The following is a 15,110-nucleotide window of genomic DNA, read 5'->3' as shown; positions in this document are numbered from 1 at the left end:
TATTCGGTGTATGGAAGGACTGTTAGGTGTACATGTCCAACTGGCAGGTGTCATCTGACCTTGACCTCATTTTCATGGTTCAGTGGTTATAGTTAAATTTTTGTGTTTTTGTCTGTTTTTCTCATACTATATGCAATAGGTCTACTATATTTGTTGTATGGAATGATTGTAAGGTGCACCTATCTAGCGGGCAGATGTCATGTGACCTTGACCTCATTTTCATGGTTCAGTGGTCAAAGTTAAGTTTTTGAGTTTTGGTCTTTTTATCTAATACTATATGCCATAGGTAATCTATATTTGGTGTATGGAAATATTTTATGATCTTTATGTCAGTCGCGCAGGTTTTATTTGACCGTGACCTCATTTTCACGGTTCATTGCACAGTGTTAAGTTTTTGTGTTTGGTCTATTTTTCTTAAACTATAAGTAATAGGTCAACTATATATGTTGTATAGAAGCATTGTTAGCTGTACATGTCTGCCTGGCATGGTTCATCTGACCTTGACCTCATTTTCAAGGTTCATTGGTCTTTGTTTAGTTATCTTGGTTAATGTTAAGTTTATGTGACAGTTGTATTAAAGCTTAGCTTTATACTTAGGACTATCAACATAATATCAATGATTAGTATAGAAGGCGAGACATTTCAGCGTGTGCACTCTTGTTTTAAGGAAATTTTGCTGTTTTTGGTTATCTTGAAAATCATTATAGATAGAGATAAACTGTAAACAGCAATAATGTTCAGCAAAGTAAGATTTACAAATAAGTCAACATGACTGAAATGGTAAGTTGACCCCTTTAGGAGTTCTTGCCCTTTATAGTCAATTTTTAACCATATTTTGTAAATCTTAGTAATCTTTTACAAAAATCTTCTCCTCTGAAACTACTGTGCCAAATTTAACCAAACTTGGCAAAAATCATCTTTGAGGTATCTAGTTAAGAAAATGTGTCCGGTGACCCGGCCATCCAACCAAGATGGCCGTCACGGCAAAAAATAGAACATAGGGGTAAAATGCTGTTTTTGGCTTATAACTAAAAAACCAAAGCATTTAGAGCAAATCTAATGGAATTTAATTGTTTATCAGGTCAAGATCTATCTGCCTTGTAATTTTCAGATGGATCGGACAACTGGTTGTTGGGTTGCTGCCCCTGAATTGGTAATTTTAAGGAAATTTTGCAGTTTTTGGTTATTATCTTGAATACTATTGTAGATAGAGATAAACTGTAAACAGCAATAATGTTCAGCAAAGTAAGATCTACAAATAAGTCAACATGACCAAAATTGTCAGAAAACTCCTTAAGGAGTTATTGTCCTTTATTGTCAATATTGAACAACCTTTTTGTCATTTTTGTCAAATTTAACCAAACTTGGCCACAATCATTACTAGGGTATCTGTTTTAAAAAAGTGTCTAATGACCCTGCCTGCCAACCAAGATGGCCGACAGTAAATACAGTAACAGGTGAGCGACACAGGCTCTTGAGAGCCTCTAGTTTTATCTCTCTGTGTAAAACAAATTTTAATTGCATCGGTTAGAGCAGCAATTTTGATAGTAGTGATCAATTTTTTTTTTTTTTTTATTTGTTGGCCAACCAAATTTTGCAATTTTCAAAAGAAGAAAAAAATGAATTGTTATTTTTATGTTTTTTACAAACCCTTCATAACATTTTATTCTTGTAATATAAATATGAAATAATGCACATACAGTGTATACGATCTTTTATTCCCACAAACATAGACCCTAACATTTTCAGAGTAAATATAATTGAAGCAAATTAAAAACCATGGTCTTAATAACATAAATATATTTTGCTACATTATAAAAAAGACACTTATTTTTCCTTATTTACTTCTTTTCTCTGAAGTGAATAATTTTATCTGTCATATACTCTAAGCAGTTTAAAGGCATCTACTGTCGTAACTATTAATTTTTAAGGGGGTTAAATTTTTTAATCTATTTTTAGACTAGTCAAGTTTTTAAGATATAGAAATGTTTAATACTCTTGCATACCTCTGTCATATCTGTGTTTTTAGTCTTATCATGCTGTGATCATTGTATTTGACTACCATCTTTCTTTGTAACTTTTTCTAACACAATATACATGTATATGAAGAGTTGAAATATTCTATGCATCACTTTAGTTATTTATTTCTGTTGAAAGAAATATTTAGATACTGTAAATTCAGAATTTATTGTGAGGTTTTTATTAATTTGAATATGATACGAATGAGTGAGTATCACAAAATAAGAACTCACATTCTTACATCTGATTCCTATATCTGTATGCAGATTTTTACAACATTGCACTAATTAATCTCACATGTTTGTCCATTTTTCAAAAAATCACAATAATAAATGCACACAATATTGCTGAATTTACAGTAATTAGTTTAGATAACTCAAGAGTCGAGAGTCTGACATGATATATTGCCAACACTGATAGACTTACAATATGTCAACTTGAAATCTTTCACCTACCTCATCTCAAGCTTTAAGGCTTTGTCTTAAAATACTGTTATAACTTTTTTAAATGAATGTAACATCTATGTGAATGAACTAACAAGTGATGTGCCATTTCTATAAACACATTTTTAAGAAAATTTATATGAGAAAAAAAAAAGATTTTGTGTCTAACCTTTCAATGCAGTGTTAGATGCCATCCATTTGCAATGAATGTGTTACCTATTTATATGAAGATAGAAGACCTTGTTGGTTGCTTCATACCTTGTTTAGAAGCCTTATATTACAAATTTCCGTCCATCAAATGTCAATTGGCATAGGCAAGACTGTTCAGCCTATGTGCACATGATCATGGATCAGCGACTGCTTTTGTCATATGTTTCACACTTATTATGAGAAGTAAGATAATTATATATAGTAATTGGATCCTTCAAAGGTTTAAGTCATTTCTTAGATACATGAGATACTTTATATGTTGGTGTTTATTCTAATTACGATTACTGTCATTTACTTTTGTACTTATTTGGGTTCAGTAAACGAACACAGATACATTTTTGTACTTTCGAGTGTTATACAGTTAACTAACACAGATACTTTTGAGTGCTATACAGTTAACTGTTTATAACCGATAATGCAATAACATTCTGACGAAAGTTTACTGGCACATGTTTTTCTAATACTGGATGCTGACGTGTCAATGTGGTTGAATTTAATCAGAATATTGATTTTGAAAAAGCCAATCATTTATAGTTAAAATCTATAAGTTGCAAACTTTGGTCAATGTTTTCCTGGTTTGGTCTGTCTCTTAGATACTAAGCAATGAATTAAAAGTGTACATGTCTCATGATGTCTATCTGGAATGTATCACATGACTTTGACCTTATTGTCATGGTTCAATGGTCAATGTTTTGGATGGTTTGGTCTCATGGATGATATAAGCAGTCTGTCAACTATATTTGGTGCAAGGAATGAATTAAAGGTGTACATGTCTATCTGGAATGTATCACATGACTTTGACCTTATTGTCATGGTCAATGGTCAATGTTTTGGATGGTTTGGTCTCATGGATGATATAAGCAGTCTGTTAACTATATTTGGTGTATGGAATGATTGTAAGGTGTACATGTCTGATCTATCAGGGTTTTTCTTACCTTTACCTGGTTGTCATGACCACTACTAATTATGTAAAATTTATGTGATACTTATGCTTAGTAAAAAAAAAAAAATCTGAATTTCAACATTAAATCAGTCATGGTCAGTAAAGCAGGCAAGACATTTCATCGTGTGCACTCTTTACTCATTCAGTTATGTTTACTCTTCAAAATACCTCAGCAACTATAAATATATCATGTTTGAAGTATGGGGTATGTCGATTTTTAATTTTTTCTGAAGCAGTTGATGGCCTTCTATTGTGGTAGAAGAGACGTTTAAACCTATCATAATATGTCAACTCTTGTTTAATCAAACAGAAATCAAAAAAATGCTGGTGAATTATGTTTCGACATTAAAAAAAATACTTAATGTTCTGATCTATATCTTTTTCTTTTTCTTTTCTGTCTTATTATCTATTTTACACTTTGTATTTTTATTTGTGTTTTATATGCAATAATAATAATAGTTGTATAGTGTTACTGAATATCATTATATTTTGATATCTTATTTGAATTACATTATATAAGACTAATACCCAGTGTTTCTGTAATGCTGGATTTCTTTACTGTGAGTCATTCTATGTTATTTTCATTACCTGAAGATTTCTAATTAAAATGCTATATATAACATTTGGGTTTTCATATGTTAATTCTGCAAAATATTTATCAATTATGTATCTTTACTAAGTAGAGATGGTTGACATTTTCTTTATCACTAAGGTAAAGATGACTGCAAATATGTGAACCCTATAACTTAACCATTGAAAGTCCTTCCCTTCAACAAGTTTTTTTAGTTCACCCAAAAGTGCCTAGGGAACTTTTCTCTTCACTTGTCATTATCGTTCTCTGTCATCTATTAATTTTTACCAAATCTTCTCTGAAACAGCTGGTATGTGATATTAAAACAAGTCTCCCATCTATACTTTTTTATGAATGTAAGTTGAAATCCATTATATGAAGGTTTTTTTTACTGTATCACTTAAACTTGACCTCATTTTAATGGATCATTGATAATGTTAAGATAAGGATAACCATACCAGACAGACATAGGGACCTCACACTCATTCAATACACCTAACATTGACCAATAAACCATGAAAATGAAGTCAAATCTTATAAACCCTGCAAGACAGACATATATACCTTACAAATATATTTGAACTTTTGCCTATCGTAACTAATAAGCACACAAAATCATGAACCTTGAAAATAAGGTCAAGAAACCTGTCCTTCAGACATATTTACCATACAATTATTCCATACACCAATTATATTTCCTCTTCCTAGTAATACCACTATAAGAGAAATAGACCAAACCATAAAAACTCAACGAAGAACCGTTAAATGGTCAAGGTCAGATGCAATCTGCTTATCAGACATGAACTTATTACAATAATTTCATACACCCAATATAGTTGACCTATTGCCTATGCATGTAGTATCCAAGATACAGACTTGACCATGTAAACGTAACCTTGATCACCGATCCATAAAATGAGGTTGAGGTCAGGTGCTATCTGACAGACAAATAGCCCTAGCAAGAAAGCCATATTCCTAGGCCTCAGAACACAATTATTCTTCCCCTTGGCTACAATGCATTTTTTAGTTAAAGTCAAATTGAATTAAAAAATTTGCACCGCTACAAACATGAAATAAATTTAACTGCTTATAGACCATTATTATTCTAATAAAATATGCTTGTCCCAGGACAATCCATCAGTGCTTTTTCTTTTGAGGGCCCTATTAGCATGCCAATGGTAGGATTTAAATCTTGAATAATGACGAAGGCTGATTTCTACCCTACTTTCATTTTGGCCAAATCACTACTTTCACTTTCAACAATAATTTTTTTCCACATGTTTTACTTATTTCAATATATATGCAACTAATAGGACCACTTAAATAGTAAACATTTCAAAGAAAACAGTAGACAGATTACTTGGGAAGAAATACCCCATATAATAATTGGGAACTATATTCCTAGACCACGAACAAAGGGAATTAATTGTGATCTGAGGCCACCAAATATTGTTATCCTATTCTTCATAATTGTTTCACATAGCAATAAAATTCTAAGCAGACACTGAACCTAAAAATGAGATCAAGGACAATGGATATATGACAGAGAAAATTAAAAAAACTTGATATTAATTTTGTGGACTAGACATGAAGCATCAAGGTCTGAAATACACTTTATACATAGTTTACATTGTAGCTGGAATGTAATTCCTCCTTCTATTATCCTGTGGTTTTCTTTGCATGTATAACAAAAATGCATTTTATTTATCTGACATTCAAAGTCCAATAAACTCTGGAATGACATATCTGAAATTTTTCAGGGTTTATATTCATCAATTCCAACAATTGTGTAAAGTTTACAGTAATTCAGTTCAAACAAAATCATGATATGGTACACTATGTGAAAAATTTACTTAAATCTTACATTTAAAGTTTCATTGCTCTATTAGGACAAACAGGAAAAGTATGCACGAGTGCACATGCTAAATATCTTGCATGTTTACTTATCATTGAATACATGTTGAAAGTCTCTAATATGAAGGTTTGAACATAAACTTCACATTTTAAATCATTCAAATGAATTTTGAAAATAATGACAGACAAACATGTACACCTTACAAGCATTCCATACACCAAATAAAGTGGTCTCTTTGCTATAAGAACATGTCTTAGAAACAGATGAAACTGCAAATTTACAACATTGACCAATGAACCACAATATTGACATCAAGGTCATTTGAACACTGCCAGACGGACGGACATCTACACCTTGCAATCATTTCATACACAAAACATAGTTGACCTATTGCTTATAGTATAATAGAACTGAAATAATTATGAAAACTTATCCATAACCAATGGAACATGAAAATAAGGTCAATGTTGGATAACACCTGCCAGACAGCAAGTACATAAACAATCTTTCCATACACCAAATAGAGTGGACCTATTGCTTATAGTATCTAAGAAATAGAGCAAACCTAAAAAATAACCATTATTTAATGAACAATGAAATTGAGGTCAAGGTCAAGTGAAACTTGCTAGTCTGACATGTACACCTCACAACCATCACATATATCAAATATAGTTGTGTTTTATAGTATGTTTATAGCATTTCAATTATAAACTTTACCATATAACATCACTGATCAATGAAATGAGGTCTAGGTTAGATAAACCACCGAAGGAGATGTAGACATTGCAAGGTACCCATGATATACCAACTATGGATATTTTTAAAGTTTTTTTTTTTTCAAGCAGTCACTGAACCATGAAAATGAGGTCAAGGACATTAGACGAGACGAATTGAAACTGTTACATCTGCACTAAAGGTATGAAGTGCCCATGTATCTGGCCTTCTGAAATTTAAAGCTTTATATAAAGTTTCCCAGTGGATGCTAGATTGTATTCCCTAATTCAACTTCTGTCACAGGCCAGACAAAAATAGACTAGAGGTCTAAAGAGCCTGTGTCGCTCTCTTTGGTCTATGTGAATATTAAACAAAGGACGCAAATGGATTCATGATAAAATTGTGTTTTGGTGATGTGTTTGTACATCTTACTTTACTGAACATTCTTGCTGCTTACAATTATCTCTATCTATAATGAACTTAACCCAGTAGTTTCAGTGGAAAATGATAGTAAAAATTTACAAATTTTATGAAAATTATTAAAAATTGACTATGAAGGACAATAACTCCTTAGGGGGTCAATTGACCATTTTGGTCATGTTGACTTATTTTAAGGTCTTACTTTGTTGTACATTATTGCTGTTTACAGTTTATCTATAATAATATTTGAGATAACCAAAAAACAGCAAAATTTCCTTAAAATTACCAATTCCAGGGCAGCAACCTAACAACGGGTTGTCCAATCCATCAGAAAATTTCAGGGCAGATAGATCTTGACCTGATAAACAATTTAACCACATTTGATCTAAATGCTTTGGTTTTTGAGTTATAAGCCAAAAACTGCATTTTACCCCCTATGTTCTATTTTTAGCCGTGGTTGCCATCTTGGTTGGATGGCCCAGTCACCGGACACATTTTTAAAACTAGATACCCAAAAGATAATTGTGTCCAAGTAGTTTCAGAAGAAGATTTTTGTAAAAGATAACTAAGATTTACAAAAACGGCTAAACTAGAGGCTCTAAAGAGCCTGTGTCGCTCACCTTGGTCTTGTGCATATTAAACAATGGACACAGATAAATTCATGACATAATTGTGTTTTGGTGATAGTGATGTGTTTGTAGATCTTACTTTACTGAACATTCTTGTTGCTACAATTATCTCTATCTATAATGAACTTGGCCCAGTAATTACAGTGGAAAATATTTTCTAAAAATTTACAAAAAATTATGAAAAATGTTAAAAATTAACTATAAAGGGCAATAACTCCTTAAGGGGTCAATTGACTATTTTGGTCATTGAAACTTATTTGTAGATCTTATTTTGCTGAACATTATTGCTGTATACAGTTTATCTCTATCTATAATAATATTCAAGATAATAACAAAAAACGGCAAAATTTCCTTAAAATTACCAATTCAGGACAGTAACCTAACAACGGGTTGTCCGATCCATGTGAAAACATCAGGGCAGATAGATTGACCTGATAAACAATTAAACCCTGTCAGATTTTCTCTTAATGCTTCGGTTTTTGAGTTATAAGCCAAAAACTGCATTTTACCTCTATGTTCTATTATTAGCCGTGGCAGCCATTTTGGTTGATTGGCCAGGTCACACCACACATTTTTTAAACAAGTTACCCCAATGATGATTGTGGCCAAGTTTAGTTTAATTTGGCCCAGTAGTTTCAGAGAAGAAGATTTTTGTAAAAGATTACTAAGATTTACGAAAAAATGGTTAAAAATTGACTATAAAGGGCAATAACTCCTTCAGGGGTCAACTGACCATTTTGGTCATGCTGACTTATTTGTAAATCTTACTTTGCTGAACATTATTGCTGTTTACAGTTTATCTCTATCTATAATAATATTCAAGATAATAGCCAAAAACAGCAAAAATTCCCTAAAATTACCAGTTCAGGGACAGCAACCCAATAACAGGTTGTCGGATTCATCTGAAAATTTGAGGGCAGATAGATCTCGACCTGATAAACAATTTTACCTCGTGTCAGATTTGCTCTAAATGCTTTGGTTTTTGAGTTATAAGCCAAAAACTGCATTTTACCCCTATGTTCTATTTTTAGCCATGGCGGCCATCTTGGTTGGTTGGCCGGGTCACGCCACACATTTTTTAAACTAGATACCCCAATGATGATTGTGGCCAAGTTTGGTTTAATTTGGCCCAGTAGTTTCAGAGGAGAAGATCTTTGTAAAAGTTAACGACGACGGACGACGACGACGGACGTCAAGTGATGGGAAAAGCTCACTTGGCCCTTCGGGCCAGGTGAGCTAAAAAGAGGTTCTTTCCTGCAATCATAAAATCATAAAGTTTGGAGGATCAATCCAGGATTCTAAAGAGAGCTTTCTTCTGTCAATCCTAATCTTGTGTTGAATCTATATGAGAATTGATAAAAGCCAATTTGAATTATCGTACAAAAGTGTTTAGGATGAATAATCTTTGGTATACCATAATATGTATGGTAGTGAATTCGAAGTTTTGATGGTGGAGGAGGCAACATTATCAAGATACAAGAGGCTGTCACAACGACAGCAAACCGGATTTATTAACATTTATTTGACCTCCATTTTGTCATCATTATCAACATATTAAAATTTGAAAAGCTTAGATTGAATGGTTCATGAGTAAATGCAACAACGTGAATGGAAATGCCATTTTACGATCTTTCAAGAACCATAACTCCTGAACGGTAAATGTCAAAATCGTCATTATTGAACTTGACCTTTATTTTGTCATCAGTAACAACATATTAAAATTTCAAAAGCTTTGGTTGAATGGTTCATGAGAAAATGCACAGACACGACGGGAAACACCATTTTTCAATCTTTCAAGAACCATAACTCCTGAACGGTAAAAGTCAAAATCGTCATTATTGAACTTGACCTCCATTTTGTCATCAGTAACAGCATATTAAAATTTCAAAAGCTTTGGTAGAACAGTTCATGCATAAATGCACGGACACAACTGGAAACTCCATTTTTCAATCTTTCAAGAACCATAACTCCTGAACGGTAAAAGTCAAAATCGCCATTATTAAACTTGACCTTCGTATAGTTGTCAGTAATAACATATTAAAATTTTAAAAGCTTTGGTTGAACAGTTCATGAGTTAATGCACGGACAACATTTGATTGCCGCCCGCCGTACATCCCCAAATCAATAACCGACATTTTTGTCACAAAAATCCAGTTAAAAACTAATAGCCTCCTTAATGAGAATGTGTAAACCCCTGTCAGTTCAAATTGGACTTCAACACAAGAAGTGTTTTTAAGTTTTAACTGACAACTTAAAAGACTGCTTGACCACTGAGACCCATTTGTATTTGTAACAGAAATAAATCAGATTGTTTGATATTTTATTATTTTTGACATGAGATAGTTGAGTGACATGGAATTTTCAAATTCCACTCTAAATTACAATTGAGGATATCATACACTTACTTTTTGTTTGTACACATACAATAATATATTACATGTTTGTTTATGTACATATAATAATAAAACATCTCGTTTTAATTGTACATCCATGACTATCTACATAATTTAAAATAAACAAATTGCCATTCATTTTATACACATAAATATAAATTTATAAATCTATATGACATGAAATAGGTTATAATTTTTTTTCAGTCTATCACAAAATACAGATACATCTTGAAAAATTTGAAAAATTAATAAAACTACATAAGAGTTTGGTGAAAAGTATTTAATCTAATTGTTGAAATCAATTCTATTACCTTTGTTAAAAATTCACACATTTCATCAAATTACAGTAAATTAAATTTATTACTCTATTTTCCAATGAGAAAGTTTTCTAATTTTTCACATTCAGACTGACATTCCAAAAAATAATTAGAAAAGTATACAGCTTCAGTAAGTTATTCTGACATTTAAACATATTCCAATGTTGTCTTTGTGTGATTTGTTTTAAAAACTTCCATATAAGTAAAAATGGAAATCTAGGTTTACTGTTAGATATCGTAAAAATCAATCCGTTCAATGGTTCATTTGTCAATTACAGACTTCGAATTTGATTTTAAGGAACAGTATATATTTAGGACAAACTTTCTCAAGCTACACAAACTGAGACGAAGGAGCTTGGTGTATTGTGAAGGAATGCCATAATTTATTCTTTGCAAGTGCATTACACATTTCTGGTAAAAACATGATGGCAAAGTGATTATGCAATGAAATTTCATAAAAGTTTACATACACAATATTAAAACCATCAAAACAGGTTCTTTCTTCCATTCAAGTTTGTTTACAGTCTGTCCTACCTAGTGTTCCTTCCAGTTCCCTTTGCAAAATAAGGGTAGCAGTTGGTAATTTAAATTGGAAAATGAAACTATTACATAAATTAAAAGTAGCACAACTACACAAGTATAAAAATTCTGTCAAGTGGTTTTATCATTCCTGTTTTAAGTATGAGATTATGGATGGACAAAACAGATGAACAAGACAAAAAACAAGAAGTTAACCTATAAAACTCTAACAGATGCTGTCTTTATACTGCAAATCTCTCAACAACAATTACTACTTTCATTCACAAATTATAGATGTGAAAAAAAATGACTTATTGTAACCAATAAACATGAAAACACTACATATAACATTCTTATTATAAAACGCCAAACCCTTACATGTGGTAGAGTTGACTAATGAAGTCAAGTGACCTTGGTCAGACAAACATGTAAACCTTTTAACAATTCTTTAGGCCAAATATACTTGATCTTCTTCTTATCACTCGGTTTAGTTTTAATGATCTAACCAACAGATATTGTTTTTAGTCATTAAATTTAGGCCAAAATTACACTGAACCAAAATTTGTGATGTCGATCAAATTTATAGACAACAGGTAAAATAAAACTTGAGGTCAGAAATTTGTGATTCTAAATTTTTAATTGAGTTGAGTTGGACAAAAAAAGAAGAGGGAACATAATGAATTATTGATTTATTTGATGTCAATATTCATCACTGTTGAGAACCCATTTCTCAAAACCCTATTGTTGAGTGTGACCATGGTATAAACCAGTTATTTACATGCAAGATGTTGGTCAGGTTTCATTTCATTTTTATTCAAGCTTGACAATGCTAACAGCTGCAAGGGATGGCAACTATGCAAATTATGACTAACAAATATATGTAAAATAAACCTTCTTAAACCTTAATCATTCTTTAATCTTAGTTCAAATTAATATATGTACCCTCATTTCAAAATATCACATTAAATATACCCCATCAGTTTTCACAATTGTGTTTGCTTAAATACATTATAGTTTATATCAGAACAATATCAGATATAATACATTTAATAGTGTTCAATTTGATCATCAAAGTCAAAATCTTTCCAGTGATCCCACAATCAATCTACTTAAACAGTATTCTTTGGTGTATTGAAATTACTCTTCATATTTATATCTTTTTTAATAATTTGAGCACCTTTAAAATATCCTTAAGCTTACATCTATATACCCCTTATCTATACTGTGGTATACAATTATTAACCAAGCCTTTAACAGATTTACACTAACAATACATCTTTGAACATTCTAACTAGATTCAGTCATACTGTACTTGTAGTGTAGAAAAAGAAAAAATATATTAAACACAAATGTAATGGATACTTATTATTAAATCTGAATCAAAGAATCATCCTCTATCCAAAAGGACTTTCTTCAATTTCATACATTTTTCTTTTAATTTTATTTCACCATACATGTCTAAAATTCCAAACAGTTTTGAGAAAATCAAGAAAAACATTTTTTCTGCCCCACATTCCCAAATTTTTGTGGAAAGAGCATAAGGGTATTTATTTTTTTAAATTATTTATTTATTAGTTATTTTAGGGGGGTACCACTTTTCAGATCGATTGCCGTTTAGCTTAATCATGTTAATGACTTACCAAAACTAAATTCCCCTTAGTCGTTTTAAAAGTCAACGAAAGAGTCACTTAGTCACTTTTTACTTCTAGCAACACAATGGGCATGCACGCTAAAAATCTTATGGGTAATTCCTAAAACTAAAAATGCAATAGCTTAAACTTTGTCAATCTTATTTACAAAATACAATATAAAAGTTATTGCTTTTAATTTATATGACTGTGTAGAATAAAACCTGGATATAGAAAATCATTTCATTAATGTTTCAAGCCTGGTGTCTTAGTTGACATTTACAACAATTTTCTTATAAAAAATTCTTTATTTAGTAGAATTTTTTTCTTTAGAAGCATCATTACATGTTATTGGGATTATACATTTCATTGAAATAGTGTGCTTACATAAAATGAGATTGTCAAGTTATTAAAAAGACTCTAACCATCAACACCCGAGGTTGACATTGAGTAAAATGAGTAACATCGCTATTAGGCAAGTATATTTAACAAATCTTAAAACTGAACCAGAGTATAAATTGCTCTATTATTGGTACCCATTAGGAAACACTTTAGGTATTGGCATTCTTTTGTCTTTCAAAATATTCTTGATAATAATTTAACATTAACTTTCAAGCCATTGAAACAAAAAAATGTCAAGAACAACAGACATAACAGTCATGACAGTATGCCTGACAAAATTTACACGATAAGAAATCTATAAACTAATAAGCATTATCTACCTTATAAATTATATATATAAAGCATTTATAAAATTAAGTTACCAGTTGCTTAAATAGCAAATGGTTGTCTTGCCTTTCCTTAGCATTTATTGTGATGAGGCAATAAGTATCTTTAACTTTTAAAGAAGGTTTCTTAGAATCCATTCATTTTCACATGAAATATTGTAATAAAAATAAAAATTTAAAGGTATCTTTTATTTCATTTGATGAATAAATAGAAAACATTAACCAACAATATAAAATGATTAGGGCATTTTTGAAAATTTCTAAAAAAAATGCACATAAAAAAATTTCAATTTCATCTTTTAAGAGGAAACACATACAGATAAGTCATTTCATGACAATATGGAAGAAAATTAACATTCATTGTCTAGATTGAACATAATTTTTTTTTCAAACTTTTTAAAAAATAACTATACCATGTTTACTGTAGATCTATTTATTTTTTTGGGAACAAAATATCATCGAATTCGGAAAAAAATTCCAATTCTCCCTTTGTAAGTGCGTGTTTGAATGAACATTCAAATTCAACATTCATTTAGTTCATAATAATAATGAAATGTCTCAAAATGTCATTTTTAAAGATCTGGTTTTGAAGAAATTGTTTAATACTTGAAACTGAACTGAAATATCAGTCATGTCAATAGAAAATCTAAACTTTTTTGTTCAGTATATATTTTTATCTGTTAATTATAAACTGACATCAAATAACTTCTATTTGAAACTAGAGGCTCTCAAGAGCCTGTATCGCTCACCTGATTCTACTTGGGTTTTTGAAATCATATAAAAAAATATAAAATTTGGCTAAAAGTGAAAACACAACCTCATTTATAAGGAAAGGAACATGTTTAATTTCATTCAAAAGTCCCCCACTGGCGGCCATCTTGGATGACAGATCGGCTACAAAGTAACAACACTTGGTCAGCACCTCATAAGGAACATTCATGCCATGTTTGGTTTTATTCCATTCAGTGGTTCTCTAAAAGAAGTCATTTGTATGCATTTCCCATAGGGTCCTATGTTAAACTAAGTCCCCTGCTGGCGGCCATCTTGGATGATGGATCGGCTACAAAGTAACAATACTTGGTCAGCACTCATAAGGAACATTCATGCAATGTTTGGTTTTATTCCATTCAGTGGTTCTCTAGAAGAAGTCATTTGTATGCATTTCCCATAGGGTCCTATGTTAAACTAAGTCCCCGGCTGGCGGCCATCTTGGATGATGGATCGGCAACAAAGTAACAACACTTGGTCAGCACCTCATAAGGAACATTCATGCCATGTTTGGTTTCATTCCATTCAGTGGTTCTCTAGAAGAAGTCATTTGTATGCATTTCCCATAGGGTCCTATGTTAAACTAAGTCCCCCGCTGGCGGCCATCTTGGATGATGGATCGGCTACAAAGTAACAACACTTGGTCAGCACCCCATAAGGAACATTCATGCTATGTTTGGTTTTATTCCATTCAGTGGTTCTCTAAAAGAAGTCATTTGTATGCATTTCCCATAGGGTCCTATGTTAAACTAAGTCCCCCGCTGGCGGCCATCTTAGATGATGGATCGGCTACAAAGTAACAACACTTGGTCAGCACCACATAAGGAACATTCATGCCATGTTTGGTTTCATTCCATTCAGTGGTTCACTAGAAGAAGTCATTTGTATGCACTTCCAATAGGGTCCTATGTTAAACTAAGTCCCTGCTGGCGGCCATCTTGGATAATGGATCG

The sequence above is a fragment of the Mytilus galloprovincialis genome, chromosome 2 (assembly GCF_965363235.1).
Source record: "Mytilus galloprovincialis chromosome 2, xbMytGall1.hap1.1, whole genome shotgun sequence".
Classification (NCBI taxonomy): Eukaryota; Metazoa; Mollusca; class Bivalvia; order Mytilida; family Mytilidae; genus Mytilus; species Mytilus galloprovincialis.
The sequence above is the reverse complement of the archived record's forward strand: the minus strand, read 5'-3'. Positions refer to the sequence as shown.